The sequence below is a fragment of the Anarhichas minor genome, unplaced genomic scaffold (assembly GCF_050575085.1).
Source record: "Anarhichas minor isolate MPS153535 unplaced genomic scaffold, ASM5057508v1 ptg000014l, whole genome shotgun sequence".
NCBI classification, from domain to species: Eukaryota; Metazoa; Chordata; class Actinopteri; order Perciformes; family Anarhichadidae; genus Anarhichas; species Anarhichas minor.
In genome coordinates this window covers 6,045,284-6,062,099 of record NW_027466460.1, presented here as the reverse complement: position 1 = coordinate 6,062,099, position 16,816 = coordinate 6,045,284, and the positions used below count along the sequence as shown (strand labels likewise).

At 39.5% G+C, this 16,816-nt stretch overlaps 1 protein-coding gene across 1 annotated transcript in view; it reads left to right on the top strand.

The window, feature by feature from the left end:
• Positions 1 to 16,816, top strand: part of doc2g (double C2-like domains, gamma) — a 62,757-nt gene that overhangs the window by 10,502 nt on the left and 35,439 nt on the right. The gene's annotated exons all lie outside the window — the stretch shown is intronic.

The following is a 16,816-nucleotide window of genomic DNA, read 5'->3' as shown; positions in this document are numbered from 1 at the left end:
AAAGAGAGAAATATCTGGCATTTTGATTTGCTAAATCCTCGACTGTGTTCTGCCATTCGATGCTGGGTCGATCTTGTTCAGTGACTTTATCAGAGCTTTTCTGCTAAAAACAGCTACCTGCTGTGGTGGGAAATAAGGTTGATTAACCATAACACTAAATGTGTGGGCCGTAAAAGCAAAACAATTAAATTAATAGAGTTGAGGAGAACAGTCGGGGTGATTTGATTCACTGTTCATATAAAGCTAATGATTAAAGCAGCTTCAACCATTGTATTTGCACAGCACGCAGTGTCCACTAGCATGGGTCCATTGACAAGGGAATGAATGACATTCACATGTGTAGGACTTGCAGAGAAAGAGGCGGGGAGACTCATGGCTTTCTGTTTGAGAGGTAGATTAATGGTCTGTCATGGGCCTCTGCGGTTCTGCCTATCAACTCTTGTTGATAAACGGCACTGTATTCGGCTCTGATGAGCTATAAATATATTGCCTCACTTGCAATGCCGCCAAGACATATAAATACCCAAGATCTGCTCCAGCGGTTGCTACTTAACGCCTTGAAGGCCACGAGGGCCATAATGAGAAGCGACACGAAGAACAGCTAGACCTCTAACTTACGCTTGACCGTTTAAATGCGCCTCCGAAAAGAAGCCACATTCCCAACTCCCACTGGGTCGAACAAAACGTGCCATGACTGGGTAGTGATTGCCTGTCTGTAACGCTTTCACGCAACGAGTGAGCATGTGATACTTGCTGATTGCAACACGCTTGGAGCATGTTAAGCTGTTGGTGTGGAGAAGGTAGGAATTTTCCACATGTCACACATGATTCACACGATTACAGTCGTGGAATTCTTTGAAAAGCGGATGGTATTAGTACTTGATGTCATAGTGTAGAAAAGATTTATTTATGTAAATATGCATGCAGCAGATGATAAATTCAGTTTTAGATATTGCCCACATACAATAAGGGCCATAAGTATTTGAACTGACACAATTATTCAAATTTTTACCTCATTACGTGACTCCAATGGATTTGAAAGTAAGCGGTCAATATGTTGTCGAAGTGTAGACTTTCAGCTTTAATTCAATGGATATATCTAAAAAATCACAATAACCGTTTAGGATTTACAGACATTTTTACACAGCCCCCCACATTTTCAGAAGCTCAAAAGTAATTAGGCAAACTAACATAATTGTGATTATAATCATTATTTGTAATACTTGGAGGAAAATCCTTTGTAGTCAATGATTGCCTGAAGTCTGGCACCCATAGACATCACCAAACGCTGAGTTTCCTCCCTTAAGATGCTTTGCCAGACCTTTTACTGCAGCCTCCTCCAGCCATTAGTTTTATCTGAAGTTAGTAAAAAACATGCTCAATTGGGTTGATATCAGGTGACTTACTTGGCCATTGAAGAATATTCCATTCCTTTGCCTTGAGAAGCTCTTGGGTTGTTTTCCAGTATGTTTTGGGTCATTGTCCATCTGCACTGTGAAGCTCCGTCCAATCAGTTTTGTAGCATTTGGCTGAATCTGAGCAGACAGTATAGCCCTAAACACCCCAGAACTCATCCTGCTGCTTTGATCAGCTTTGACATCACCAATAAACACCAGTGACCCAGTTCCATTGGCAGTATGGCTGCCCATGCCCATGCCAAAGCACTGCCTCCACCATGTTGAACAGATGATGTGGTTTGGTTCGGATCATGAGCCGTTCCTTTCCTTCTCCACACTTTTGTCTTCCTATCATTCTGGTACAAGTTAATCTTGGTTTCATGTGTCCAAAGAATATTTTTTCCAAAACTGGTCAGGCTTTTTGAGATGTTTTCTGGTAAAGTCTAATCGGGCCGTCTTGTTCTTCAGTGTTACCAGTGGTTTGCACCTTGTCGTAAACCCTCTGTATTTAGATTCATGAACTCTTGATTGTAGACTTTAACCGTAGCACGCTTACATCCTCCAAAGTGTTCTTGACTTCAGTAGATGTTATGAAATTTATGAATTCTGCATCTACTTAAGATGTCTTCCATGGTCTTCTGGGCCTTTTGGTGTTGGTGAGCTTGCCAGTGAATTCCTTCCTTTTAGGAATGTACCAAACTGTTTAATTGGCCAATCCTAATGTTTCTGCCATCTTAATAATAGGTTTAAGTTTTTTTCAGCCTAATAATGGCCTCCTTCACTTGCATTGACACCTTTTTGGTCCACATGCTAAGAGTTCCAAGGACCAGCTACCAAATGCAAATTTAACATTTTGAATCAACTACAGACCTATTATCTGCATCATTTGTCATGAAATAGTGACAGAACAGGCCACACCTGGCCATGAAACTGTTTGTCAGACAATTGTCCAATTACTTTTAAAAAGCCTCTGAAAATGTGGGGGGGGGGGGGGGCTGTGTAAAAATGGCTGTAATTCCTAAACGGTCAATGTGATATTTTTAGTTTTAGACATTGAATTAAAGCTGAAAGTCTACACTTCAAACACATATTGACTGCTTAATTTCAAATCCATTGGAGTCGTGTAAAGAGGCAAAATTAGAAAAATTGTGTCACAGTCCAAATACTTATGGCCCTAATTGTATTTGCAAGTACATACACACACGCGCGCACACACACACACACACACATCTATCTCTTCCACTCCCTCAAACATTAACATTGCGCTTGTGGGTAAAGTGAGATATGTGGACTTTCTACAGCGATAGTCTCACATTGTCTGCCTGAAGAATTTCTCTCATCTCCGCTGAGCACAACTCCCATCAGAGTAAACAAACACAGCACTGCACGTTTCACTACACAAGCCATTGAGCAGCATCGTTGTGTGTCTGCAGCCCTCCTCCCTGAGTGGCCAATTGCTGTCAATCACCGAGCCAACACAAGCAATTTTAGATCCTAATTACGCTAATTGAAGTAATGAAATTGAGGGCCAGGTGGACCTCCCTAAAACGAACACAATGGATGGAGAGCGGGCTGCACTTGAAGAGCTCCGATGTTGTGGTAGCAGTTGAATTGTCCTTTCTGGAGCATTAGGGGTTAAACACTAAACAGATATTCTAAATATATTTCACAAGGGCCACTAGAGTGAAGGGCACTGAAAAGCATTCCAAGTATCATACAAACAAGACCCACATACAGTAAACAAACGGAGACATAAAACAGACTCTGAGAGGTCATTACTCCACCAAGGTTGCATGATATCTTTAACCTGTTATCATAAGAGAAAACAATTTTCTGCTTCTGGATGTGACAAAAAATATGCACAGCGATGGACATCATGCTAATTGGCTGATAGTGATTATGATAGTGATTATGATTTGTGCCTTAGCCCCCGATCATCATTGCGTCACCCGCAAAACGATTGTTTTCCTGTGGTACGGTGTGTTGCGTTTTGGACATCTATAAAAGTTTAAATATTCTCAACTTTTCAGCGCCTGGCGTGGAGTCGCACGACTCATCAATGTGACCAATGACCCAGGCAGGAAATCAAATCAAGTAAGAGGCGGGCTTTACTATTTTACCACTGCCTTCCTGTTTTAATGCCGGTAGATGTATAGGAGGAGCGGACAAAGACACCTGAAAGGTTAATATTAGCGTTTTGTATTTACGATGAACAAAATAATTTTTCTCTCCTACTTATTCAACAGCCAGAGATCAATGTCTGCAATGAATCCATTTTTTCCCGTTGTTTACATTTGATCGCCTGGTTGCTCACGCACCCCCGCTTCACAGGCTCATCAGCCGTTCGGCCCTTTTAGAAGCGGCCGGTCGTGTCCGGGTGTGATCAGGGCCTAAATCTCGTTTGGGAATGTTAGGGCTTTGTAAAAGGATACATTTTGCAAAATGTCAAGTTAAAAGGAAAATGTAAGGTTTTTACAAATCACCACATAAGATTAATTTGCTGATTTAGCATTGCACTCTTCACACATTGTCGGAGTCATGATGAACAATTAAAAGAAGAAAAAAAGACCAAAAATTCAGTGTAGCAGAGCTGGAGATATCCTCTATTTTATTCTGTACGGTCTTTTTCTTTGTCAAAATCTGGCACCTACATTACCCACAATGCAACTCGACTACCAATAATTTGGTCGGAGGATCGGGTGCGCTATGCTAGTAGCGGCTAATGTAGCCTCGAGCCGCTTGGCTCAAGCAGAGATGAGGAGCAGGCTCCAGAGGTCTAGTGAGCTCACTTATTTCTGACTCCAACAGATTTGCATTTATTTTCCATTTTGTTTTCAAATTTCAAGCAGCTCCCTCTGGAATCACAAAAGAGTTTACATATTTTTTCCACACATACAGTAGTACACCACACTTTGATGTGTAAAATTAGTAGAGTTGCCCTATAAGCATTTGTGTTCCTATATATCTGTTCACAGAAGTGTGTCATGTTGGAAGCACTTGTTCTCTGGAACATGATCTAAATTTACAGCACATTGTTTGAGATACCCTTCAAATTACCAGACAAACAGAGAAGTGGGCACAAAAATTAACCTCCCTGGCAGACGTTAAAAAAAAACATACAAAGTCACAGATGGAAAACACAGCACCACTCAGATTGGCTGTGAGTTCAGGTGAGTTTCACTCCTCTTTGTACTCTCCCTCTATTTTCTCTTTGTTTTCGTATTATCTTTCTATTCGCCTGCTGTCCAGTCGGAAGACAATCCCATGGGCCAAACCAGCCTGAGTCTGATCCATAAACAACCGATAGTAATGCAATCGGGTCTGGCACTCCATCTTATCTTCACCTATCTCAACATCTCTCTACCGTTTCCAACCCCCCCCCTCCCCCAGCACTGATTTCATGTCACAGCTCTGAAATGAGACTGTCACCTTCAGTATTGGCGCAGATCGGAGGGAACAGAGAGCGAGAATGATATTGTTCACATTCGCAGACATCTTTTCCTGTCTCTTCATTTAGAACAATCTCCTCATGGCTGCACCGTATAATCCTCGTCTAATTACAACCTCTTTCTCCTCGTATTTTCTGGAGGCCAGCCTGATAATCACACAGTGGAGCTGGTTTAAAGACGTCTGTTGATGTGATTTCCTTGTAGCAAGTAACAGGGGCACAAATATTGAACCAAAACAAATATAAACAGTGGGCTGGCCATCTGTCTGCTTGTACAGCAACATGTACTCGAGATCCAGATGATGAAATATTATAAAGCAGAGAACAGACGTCTGTCAGTCTCAGTGGAGTGTTAGTGGCTACCTCTGATTTCGCACTACAAATGAACCATCGCTGATACATCACTACAAATCATTAACACAGAAAAATAGACTTTTAGACTAGCTTACCTTCTGTTATCCTTGTTTGTCTCTGTTGAGAGATGTGAATGAGGTGTATCTCTAGTGCATTAAGCCTCACCTAACCTGAGGATTATACAATGCAAGCTGATTATCCAGCTAAATATCTCTGGATTAGAGATGTCACTGGCTGCCTCTGTCATCAAGAACAAAAAGGGCAATGATATTGTCTCACTGCAAATATGTTGGGGAGGCAGATTCCATGAATCTAGATTCATTTTATATTTAATTTAAATCTTTTTTGGTTTGAATTACTTTAGAATAAAGATGCAAAATCATGAAACCTCTTTAACCCTGACCGACCAACCTGAGGGTCCATCATTACAGATGCTCGATTCACAGATGCGCTCTGTCTGTCAAACACATGTATGTTTATTACAAATAACTAAAATTGGTACAGAGCCTTGTTGTGTTGTTCACAGGCAACAAACGGGACAGAAACAAGGGCAGCCAGGCAGGTCTCCCCTCGTAAACGAAATCAGTACGACATGTGTGTCACTGGTTGGAATGGTTTGGACGACGGATTTAACCACAGATGTCATGCTGAGTTTGGTGTAAATGTGTATACAATGATGCATTTGACATTCAGGAAATTTGCACAAGATGTGCATTGCATTTATATGGTAATAAGATGAGAAATAAAATCTATTTAACTAACCAAAGACTTCAAGGTTCAAGAGGTTAATTCATTATTAATAACAGATGAAGAAAATGTAGATGTGCATGTAAGCTTGATGTGACAGGTCCACTTACCGACTCATGGGATGGTAAATATCTCCAGTATAATGACAGTGGATTCACTTTTTGAGGTTTAAGCTAAAGACTGTTTGTAAAGCTGTCTTGGTAGTGATGGGTAAGTGTGCGTTTGTGTTTGTGTGTGTGTGTGTGTGTGTGCTGTACTTGTATAGCTTGAGTGACAATCCTTTCCTCTTTGTACCTCCCATCCTTCCATCAGAGTGTTTCCTAACTGGCAGAGTTCACTGATCGACTGCTGTTTGTTAGTTCACCCAGGCAAAGGATGGTAGAGGGAGGTCATGACCCTGGGGTCATTTCCTATTGAACGCCACACTGTTTATTGACTGCGGACTTGTCCCAAACATGCCAGCTGTTGTTGCTAAACTGACACCTTATGTTTAACCCGTGAACAAGGAATAGTCTTTAACTTAGTCTCCGAGCAGAAATCAGTTGTTTGATCAATAAAAGTAATTTAAATGAGACATCTTCGGGTGCAACTGTTCATACAAACTCTGTTGTTCCTCTCTTTGGCATTTTTGTTTGCTCTGCAGAGGTCAGTCTCTGAACTTTGTCTCACTTCACTGGACAAACCTGCGGCATTGGCCCATGGCTCTTGTAAATGTCACACCTCGCTTTAAAATGCGTAAAAACGCAAAGTTGCTTAATCTTCTCTGCCTTGTCATTAAAGTTTAAAAAAAATATGCCGTAATTTCACAGATGGCTGAGTTATAAGTCTCCTGAAACAAATATACAGTACTTTAAAAAGGTAAATTGTAGAGCAAAATACTTATTTATATTATAATATAACAAAATAAAATATTATTCTTATGCTCATGAGAAACTGCAAGTAAGGCATGCTCTAATTTCTATGCTTTCTTCCCCTGTTTTGGTTTCTCCCTGTTGTTCGCCCAGTGAGACGGTGCTGCAGTGGGAAACTGTTGAGGAACCTATTCCCCTGTGCGATCAGACCCTCGCCACGCTCAAATATGCTTAGCGCGTCCAACCAAAGCCCTTATTTAGCGCTTTGCTTCTTTGAAGAAGTGGAAACTTATTTCACCCCTTACCTTCACAGAAAAAGACAGGGGAGTGCAATAATGTTGTTGTGTTTCATGCACTAGTCAGCTCCCAATGGAGTGTAGCCCTTTCAATTGTTGAATCAACTTTTGTATTTGGCTCGGCTATGATTGGCTCCGAGCATTGGAGCAGTTTTGTGCAGCGTGACGCTAAATCTTGGAAATTCAGCTTATAAGGCCCAGATGCTGTTTAGATGCAGCGTTGTAAGGGACGTTTTTCCAATTCTGACTCTAGAAATTAATTTAACATTAATTTGTTTTGCCAGTTACAACCAAAGTGCAGGTCTTTGATGCTGGAGACCAGGGTTTGCATCATGGGTCCTGTGTTAACGTTAAAGTAAACGCATCTTCAAGTCACTGTTGAATTTTTCTGTGTTTCACCAAGACAACTTCCATTCCCAAACCTTAACTAAGTGCCATGATTTGCCTAAACAGTTCCTTGCTGCTTGACAGATGATTGGGTCCACTGTCCATTTCTGCAGTCTCTGTCGGGATGTGTTTTGTGACTCACTTTCAATCTGGTATTTATTTCCCCCATTGGCAGTACATTTGTTACACTGTCTGTCAGAAGCTCCTGCAAGTTAAACTGGGCTAAAGAAACTCTTTTAGGGCTGACTTACTCTGAAAGACACACTGCAAATTGACTGGAAAACACTCACTAGCCTGGCAACAATAAGGCTTCAAGCAACACAGACAGTAATACAGCACACTCTGTTTCTATTGGAAAAAATAATTGTCTGATGTCCTTGACTATAAGATGACACATTTTTTCAAAATGTAATTTCCTACAAAAAATAGTGTCTTCATATTCAGACCAATATTATAATAATGCTGTATTTGCCGTGCTGCGTCACATTTCTTCCAAACATGCGTGCATGCTCACAATCCATAGACACAAAAAGAAAAACTTGAATATGGGAAAAATGATCAATTAGGTTAGTGTTTGATTCGTAATCGACTTGCCAGATACTTAAATTAAATGTTTCTTCATAATTTTGATGAAAATGCATTTTCCGATGCTACCTTCCGATGTTTGTACATAGCAAAATACATACGTTTTATGTTGCAATGACGTACAATGTAGTCAATAGCAGATTTTGAGAAGGAAATTAGAGGTGACATTCTGTCAGTCTGCTTTATGTCGATTTATTTAAAAACTTGAACCCTGTGTTTAAGAACACATGCATGTGCAGTTTGTATGTGAGCTAGAGACAGAGAGGTTATTGGGGTTAATAGTCAATGATGTGTTCACTTATTGGTGACTGATAATGTCATACCAGGAACTAATTGCCTGCGCTGTTGCCTCATTAAGCACAGCATGACGTCCTGCCACAGGGCACTGGCTGCATACCTCTGTACAATCACTATATCAATACGTTCCCACTTTACTCCTTCAATTCTGGCTCTGTTGTTCATTCCTGTCATGTACTGCATTTGTACTCGTGCCATTGTTTGATAGTGGGGCCATTTTCGTCAAAATGCTTCTGACATCCTCGTACAATCCACCTTTTTATTCATCCGTCCTGTCAATTTCTCCCTGTTTGTCTGGCATTTACAATTCTTGTCTCTTCCTGCTGTGTTTCCTTACATTTTTTTTAACAAATGCATTTTGCTTTTTATATTATCTCTGTCTTATTCACTCAAGTCACCTTCACACTCCTGACCTGAAGCGGTTGGCTCGTCTCTCCCTCTCCGTCCATTCCGCACATGCCCATTGCCCTGCCTCTGGGCTACAGTTTCTCTTTTATTTATAAGAATATGCTGATGAGGCAAACCTAGGTAAATAGAATGTCTAGTTACACAGGGTGAGAAACTGAAATTGAAATAGAAAAAGATGAAGCCGAATGAGTGAAAGAGCACACACAATTAATCACGGGGCAGTGATTGTTCCCAAAAAGTAAAGCCATTCGTCAAAAGGAACAGGGTAAAAAGAAATAGAGAAAGGGTGAAAGAGAGAGAAATGTGTATCACAGGATCTAATTGGGTCAGTGGCAAATAATGTGGCTGTGTTAGTGCTGAGCTTTGCTTCAGAGTTGTAACAGCAGGCTGGTTGGAGAACAGTATCAGCAAGGTGATTCAATCTCATGAGAAAACATGAAATAAAGCAACCAATCAGGAGAATGTTTCTAACTCAATACCGCGTGGTACGTTGTTATATGAAAACATGGAATTGAGTCAAGTTATTTTCTCTAAGAGCACCCGAAAAGAGCAGCAGGAGGAGAAGAATGAAATAAACAAAGAAAAAACACATTTAACCTGAGGGAATATCATTCATTCACGCTGTGATTTTATTTGACAGGGGTCATTCTTTCTTTTGCATTGCTGGCTGGGCCTGTCACAAAACATTAGAAAAGTGAAAACTTGTTCAGTCACATTGTGTATGAATTTAGATATATATATATATATATATATATATTTTTTTTTTAAACACGTCTGTTCTTTTTGTGTGCAACCCTTGCTTGTCAGAGTTTAGGACAAATCCCAGGTAGGGTGAATGGGATCTGTCTGTGTCAGAACGGCCCTCAGAGAGAGAGAGAGGAAGACCGATGAAATGAGGCAAAGGTGGTGTTCGTGGTAGATGATGGTGGAGAAAGACAGAGACAGAGGGGAGCTGCTTCTTGTGCGAGACCAGGAACTATGTGGGACTGAAGTTGGGGATGTGGCGCAGGGTGAAAAGAATAATGCACCTTGACAGAACGGCACTCTCTGCCAACACGACCAAAGATTGCCCCCGAAGCAGAGTGATGTGGAGCGCAAGCAGCACCTGTGACACCAACTGCCAGCCCGAGGGAACTCCAGCGACTGGCCACCTGTTTAAAAATGCACCCGCCGACTTCGCACTGCTTATTAAATTCATTCAATTTCCTGTGATTTACGTGTGCCGATGAGATGAGTGTCTCTTAACGACTCCTTAACTGAATTCAAATGTCACTCAAACAATTCGTCAGATATTTAAGGAATCCGTTATAGAGAAAGATCTTATTACTGCCGCTCATTGAAATGCATATCAATTTATAAAGAAAATAAAGACGTTACTCATTCTTAAATAAAAAGCTGAATTTGTAAGCAATAAAATGCGCACATGCCTAATGCTGCATTCACATGGAATCAGGCAGATGGTAGACGGCAAACCAGATATAATTTTAGTGAACGAGAGCAGGACGATAAAATTAGGTGAGATCGGCAGAGATTTTTGAGAGAGAATACTGATGGTAAAGGTAAATTAAGTATTTTAACTTTTTGCTGTCCTCTGTGATTGAATTTACATCCCAATGTTTCATAGCTCCCTCACTCAAGGAGAAAGTTGTTTGCAATAGAATATTAAGAGAAAACTGCCTTTTATAGCTACATGCATTACTGGAAAAATTGCATAAAAACCTAGACACAAAATGTAGTCAATATCTCCTTGGTGGCAAGGCACCAGTGGTGGATGATATTCGCCCTGAGATGCTGAAGGCTCTGGACATTGTTTAGCTGCCGAGGAACAGAGGGCAAAGTGAGAGCTGTGTCCGGATATTCGGTACAAAGTCAAACATGTTTCCAGTGCGTGTTGGCCTCCGCCCTCCAGTCATCAATCCTGTTTGTGATTTCCATGGACAGGATCTCAAGGCGCAGCCGGAAGGAGGAGAGTGTCCGAGTTGGAGACCTCAGAATTGCGTCCCTGCGCTTTGCAGATAATGTAGTTCCGTTGGCTCCTTCAGAAAGTGACCTTCAGCACACACTGGGGCAGTTTGCAGCCGATTGTGATGCGATTGGAATGAGAGTCAGAGCCAACAAGTCTCAGGGCATTGTTCTCTGCCGGAAAAAATGGTGGATTGAAGTAGTTCAAGAATCTTTGGGTCTTGTCCACGAGTGAGGGTAAAATGGAGCATGCGATGGACAGGCGGTTTGGTGCACGCCGGACAGCTGGGTTGAAGGTTTACCAGTTAATCTTTGTTCCAAACCTCGCCTACGGTCATGCGCTGTGATTAGTGTGAGATACCAGATAAATGCTTCCTTCATAGGGTGGCTGGACTCAGCCTTAGAGATCGGGTGAGGAGCTCAGACATCTGGAGGGAGCTCAGAATAGAACCGCTGCTCCTTTTGCCGTCAAAAGGGGCCAGTTGCAGTGGTTCGGGCAGCCGATCAGGATGCCTCCTGGACGCTTCTCTTTAGAGGTTCAACTGGTAAGAGGACCAAGGGTAGGCCTAGAACTGCTGGAGAGAGTATATATCTTTTCGGACCTTGGAACGTTGGGGATCCTCAGGAAGAGCTGGAAAGCGTTGCTGGGGCGAGGGACATCTGCAATACCCTTCTAAACCTGCTGCCCCCGCAACCTGGCCTCGGATAAACGGATTCTAGTCACAAAATAAAATTGTAAATTGTATTTAATATATTTCATTCTATCACCATAGAACATGTCACCATGGGGATTTCGCTTTGTCGTCCTGCCATTCCGTCGAAATGCTTATTTTTTATTTTTTATTTTTTTTTCTGTGCCGTCCAGTTATCCCTCCATGTGAATGCAGCATATTTCACTACAGTCAGGACTTTTGTTTCTACAGTCTCACTTGTGCTGTTATTATCAGTAGCATATAGTGGCTAACATTAGCTAACTTTAAATAGATACTGCTGTACAACTGACATCTTTATGTCTCTTCTCTACTTTAACACAATTTTATAGCCTGTCACTGCTAGTTAGCCTAACTTTTTAATGTTGGCATTGATTCTCACTTGACCTTTGTGTCATGCTATTTCAACACCTGCTGAGACTTTAGTTGAAGTCGAAATTTCCATTCAAATGTATCTCAATTCTTAACTGATTTTCCAGAGCGACTGCAAAAGAAAATGTACCCTTCCATCCATTACTACATTATTATAAGAGGTGGACGTAGTCGACGTGAAGTCACCCATTGGTTAGTAGACTGCGGTTTTGAAGCCTCGAGTTCGCCATTTTGGCCGTCGGCATTTCCTTTTTTTCAACCAGTGAGCAGAAGTAACCATGTATAGACTGCGGAGGAGTGACGATACCGGCAGCAACCTGTCAATCACAAGGTAGCCCCTACCTAAAGCATACCCTGCTTTGTGGTCTATTGTAATCTAAATAGGATCCTAATTTACTAAATGGACATCATGGTGTATTAAAGGAGACTTGAAACTAGCGATTGAGACCATAAACTCATGATCATCATTTTTACTTTGGTAGTAAATCAAGTAAGAAGTAGGGTCGTCTTCTCAAAGACTGCCATACAATCAGACTTCTTTTTGCAACCAGAGAAGTTTCCCCCAGATGGCCAGTAGAGATAATGACAAGTTTAAGGCACTATCTTATAAATAAGTCAGTCTATGCGTAGATGAAAAACATATACAGTATATATATATATATATATATATATATATATATATATATATATATATATATATATATACGTATATATGTATATATATACGTATATATGTATATATGTATATATGTATATATATGTATATATGTATATATATATATATATATATGTATATATGTATATATATATATATATATATATATATATGTATATATGTATATGTATATATATATATATATATATATATATATATGTATATATATATATATATATACATATATATATATATATATATATATATACATATATATATATATATATATATATATGTATATATATATATATATATATATATATACATATATATATATATATATATATATGTATATATATATATATATGTATATATATATATGTATATATATATATATATATATATATATATATATATATATATATGTATATATGTATATATGTATATATATATGTATATATATATATATATATATATATATGTATATATGTATATATGTATATATGTATATATATATATATATATATATATATATGTATATATGTATATATGTATATATGTATATATATATATATGTATATATGTATATATGTATATATGTATATATATATATATGTATATATATGTATATATATATATATATATATGTATATATATATATATGTATGTTTTCCTTTTTTTAATTTGTCAAAAACTATGCTACAAACACCAGTCTAGTGTTTTTTTTTGTGTTCAACTTTGCATCTACGCATAGACTGACTTATTGGTATAGCACTAAAATCATGATATATTACGATCTTTGCAAAGATGGGCACAAATATCACATATTGCGCTTTTCAGCCAATCATTATGACTGCATAGGAAATTCCTTCACTGCCACAGCCCTAGAACTGATAAATATATGAGTTATAATGTTCAAGTACAACTTCAGCATACAGGCTCTTACGTCACACACTCTGCACAGAAGCAGAGAAGTAACTCAGGAATTCAAGATATGTCTGCGCTTACTTTCAAGGGCAAGTGTAGGATGGGGTGAGCAGTTCCTTTTGATCTTTATCAGAAGATTTATGCATTTTCCCCATCCTGTGTGGTGCCAAAAGCTTTGAAAAATTCAGCATGCGGTAGTGCTACAGTATGTAAATAGAGGTTTATTTAATCTGAGAGCTAATGGCTGGCTGAGAGGCTGGGGAGGCTGTGGTTGTACACTTAATGGAAAACCTGCACTGCTTTGTGCTGTTGTAATAGGAGCAGATTATCTCGCCATGCAGAAGGACTGTATTAATGCTGCTCCACAAATCGTCCGTACCGTCTCCCTCCTTCCCACAAATCTCCCTCATTCTGGATGTTTATTATTTATACTATACTCATGAGCGATGTGAATGCTTTAATCATACTGACGCGGAGGCTTAAGGACGCATGGCAGCTGGATGGATTTTTAGTTTGATCATGCGTTTTCCTTTTCTTTTAGACTCTGTTATTTGTCACTGAGGTAGGTTTTGTTATTTTGTTTTGCAAACATTGCAGTATTAGTATTAATACTTTTTGAATTCACCTGCTTCCATCTGTACTTCATCATCAGACGCCACTCTTCTATGAGTTCACATCTTTTTCTTTCTTTGGATGCTGCAGACTATTATTTACTTTTGTCAGCTCATGGACAATGCCACTGTGTTAAATATCCATCTGACAGGCTGCCTAACGTTTACCCCTGAGAAAGATCAATACTGCAGCGCCGTTGTCCAGACTTCAGACTTCATCCTTCAAGCACAATTGATTGTGTTTCATCCTCAGAACCATCCTGGACCAGACAAATCCATGTGGTTTGGTGTCGCTGTGATCGGAGTGGTGTCAATTAAAGTTGTGTGCCTGTTGAATGTACTTATTACCTGAGTCACCACATTATCAATCTGTGGTTATAATGTTGTCACCTTTCCATTCAGACAAAAAAAAATCATGTGCAAAAGGATAATCAATACTTTCATATTGGGTTCTTCCTTACCTATATGCTCTGCTTAAGTTTCTTTACCTACAGTCCCTGCTCCGTCACTAATTAAAGGGGTCAGTTTAAATTATCAAGAAAATATACAAATAATGGCTACTGTACATATTTCTGAATGGAATTATTTCATAAGTAGAAAGTAGTTCTAATGAAGACAGTTGAAAGAGTGGTCTGTGTGTTGTGTCTCTCACTGAGTAGACTCATTGCTTTAGCAAGACAAATCAAAACAAACAAAAATGCATTCTGCATGGCTACTGATACAGAACCGTAGCCAAGAGTTTAGAAATTAAATGTAAAATATGTTGAGGTAGCTGTTAAGTTCTGTTTGTTTGTTTTATTTAAATGGTTCTTTGAAGAAAACTAGAAATGAAACGCCACCGATGACCTCAAGTAACTCAGCGATAATTAAAATAACTCTCTCTCTATTCTTGCTATAGCTAGTACCAAATTGCATAGTTATTTTGTTCAATCTACTACATAACAAAAAGGCCCTCACTGCACTGTCAGAAGTAAAAAAATATTTTATTACTGATTTATTTTGATTTGCATCAGCCTCAAAAATACTCCCCAAGGTTGCCAAACCCAATATGAATTCCCAGACAGACATGACCTCAATATTGGCTATGACCCTGGCAAGATACCTCTAAACCAACCCTGCACAAGTACATCAGAAAACTGTATTTCCCTATAAATCACTTATGACTTAAACATGCAGAGACTGCAGTAAGAGCCCTCTCGGTGTAGACATCAGTGTGTCTCTTGGGTGCCCAGCCACATGGAGAGCGTCTGAGAGTTTTGGTGGTCAGCGGGTCGGCTGTGAGTGGTCTGCAGCTGTCTGATAACTGCTGCTGTGGGTGGAGTAAGCCCTCACCTATGCACAGTTGCACATGTGTGCTTTTTCCTTTTCACTGAAAGGGACAAGCTGCTCCGTAGAAACCAACACCATGAAGACGACGAGAGGACTTTCGTCATCGTCTGACGAGAGCACTTCTGCATTAATACCAAACCACTTTAAGCGTGTAGCCCGTGTCTAAAGCGTCTATTTATAGGTAGATGGATGTTTTCGCATTAGTAGACTGAGCTTTCATTCATCTCATTTCAGCTCATTTAGCACCCATGTTCTTTCTGTAAATTAATCCAGTGTAATGGTCTGTTAACACCATATTGATGAGGTGATAGTAATGAGATGCCCAGTAAATCAAAGTGTTTACAAATGGACGAGCACATGCATCCACATGTATTCTCCCCACTTCTTCCTCCAGCTGACCATTAATTGAATTGACCAGGCTTGATGTTGTTCATCTGTAACTTATCAGCCATGGAAAATCACATAGTTATCAATTAGTGTGCTGATGGTTTCCCCAAACAGCAATATGTCAATGAAATTATAAGCCGTCACGGTTTTATATTCTCTGGCATTCACTGTAAACAAAGTAGCTCTCCTGCTAAACGTGACTCAGGGAATGGGGTTTTAGCTCACATCTCACTTCCATTTGCATCTCCATGTCTAATCCTTTGAACATTTCTTTCAACTTTTATCTGTACCTCTAGTACTTTATACTTAAGCATTAAGGGGAGACATTTTAAAATCTTTGTTATATTTTAGCTTTATTTCCTCATTGTTTTAGATCCCACACACCCCATGTTTCCATTCAGGTATGCTTTTCTTCTGATGTAATTAAACCCCAATATGTAGAAAAGTGTCTAAGTGGTAACCCTTCCCTTTGCCACTAACATATAGTATATAAGCTATTATGAACAAATATCCTTTGTCAAAAAGTCATTCACAACTAAAGAAATCTACAGTATGTATATCCTTCATAGTGGCTTTAATGTTTGGGATCAGATTAAACTCCTTGATATAAACAAACTATTATTAATGTTAGAAAACACACATAACAGATATCCAAATGGACTTATTTGAGAGTTGGGAGGGGCACGTGTGTAAAAACGACAGTCAACACCAGTCACAGTTATGGAGAATATGAAAATGCATTGTATTTAACCAGGTTTTACAGCCGAGATCTCTGAGACTCCAAACCAAAGTATTGTGTTTCTGTTGCAGACCGAAAGATGCCGTCAGTTCAAAATCCTGTTTTCAAGCAAATCTCATTAAGTATCAAAGTCTAAACTTTAAAATCCTCACACCCTCATTCATCCATTGCATCCAGATGCTTGTGTCCCTTGCACAAGTCCACTGTGATTGATGTATTGTTGCCTCTGATTAATGTTATTACTGTGGCAGGTGTCGACCTCGAAGGCTGCTACAGTTGGATGCATACAGACAAAGAGCACACATGCACAGACACACACATATGCCTGTCTGATTTTGGCAGTAGTCACAGCCA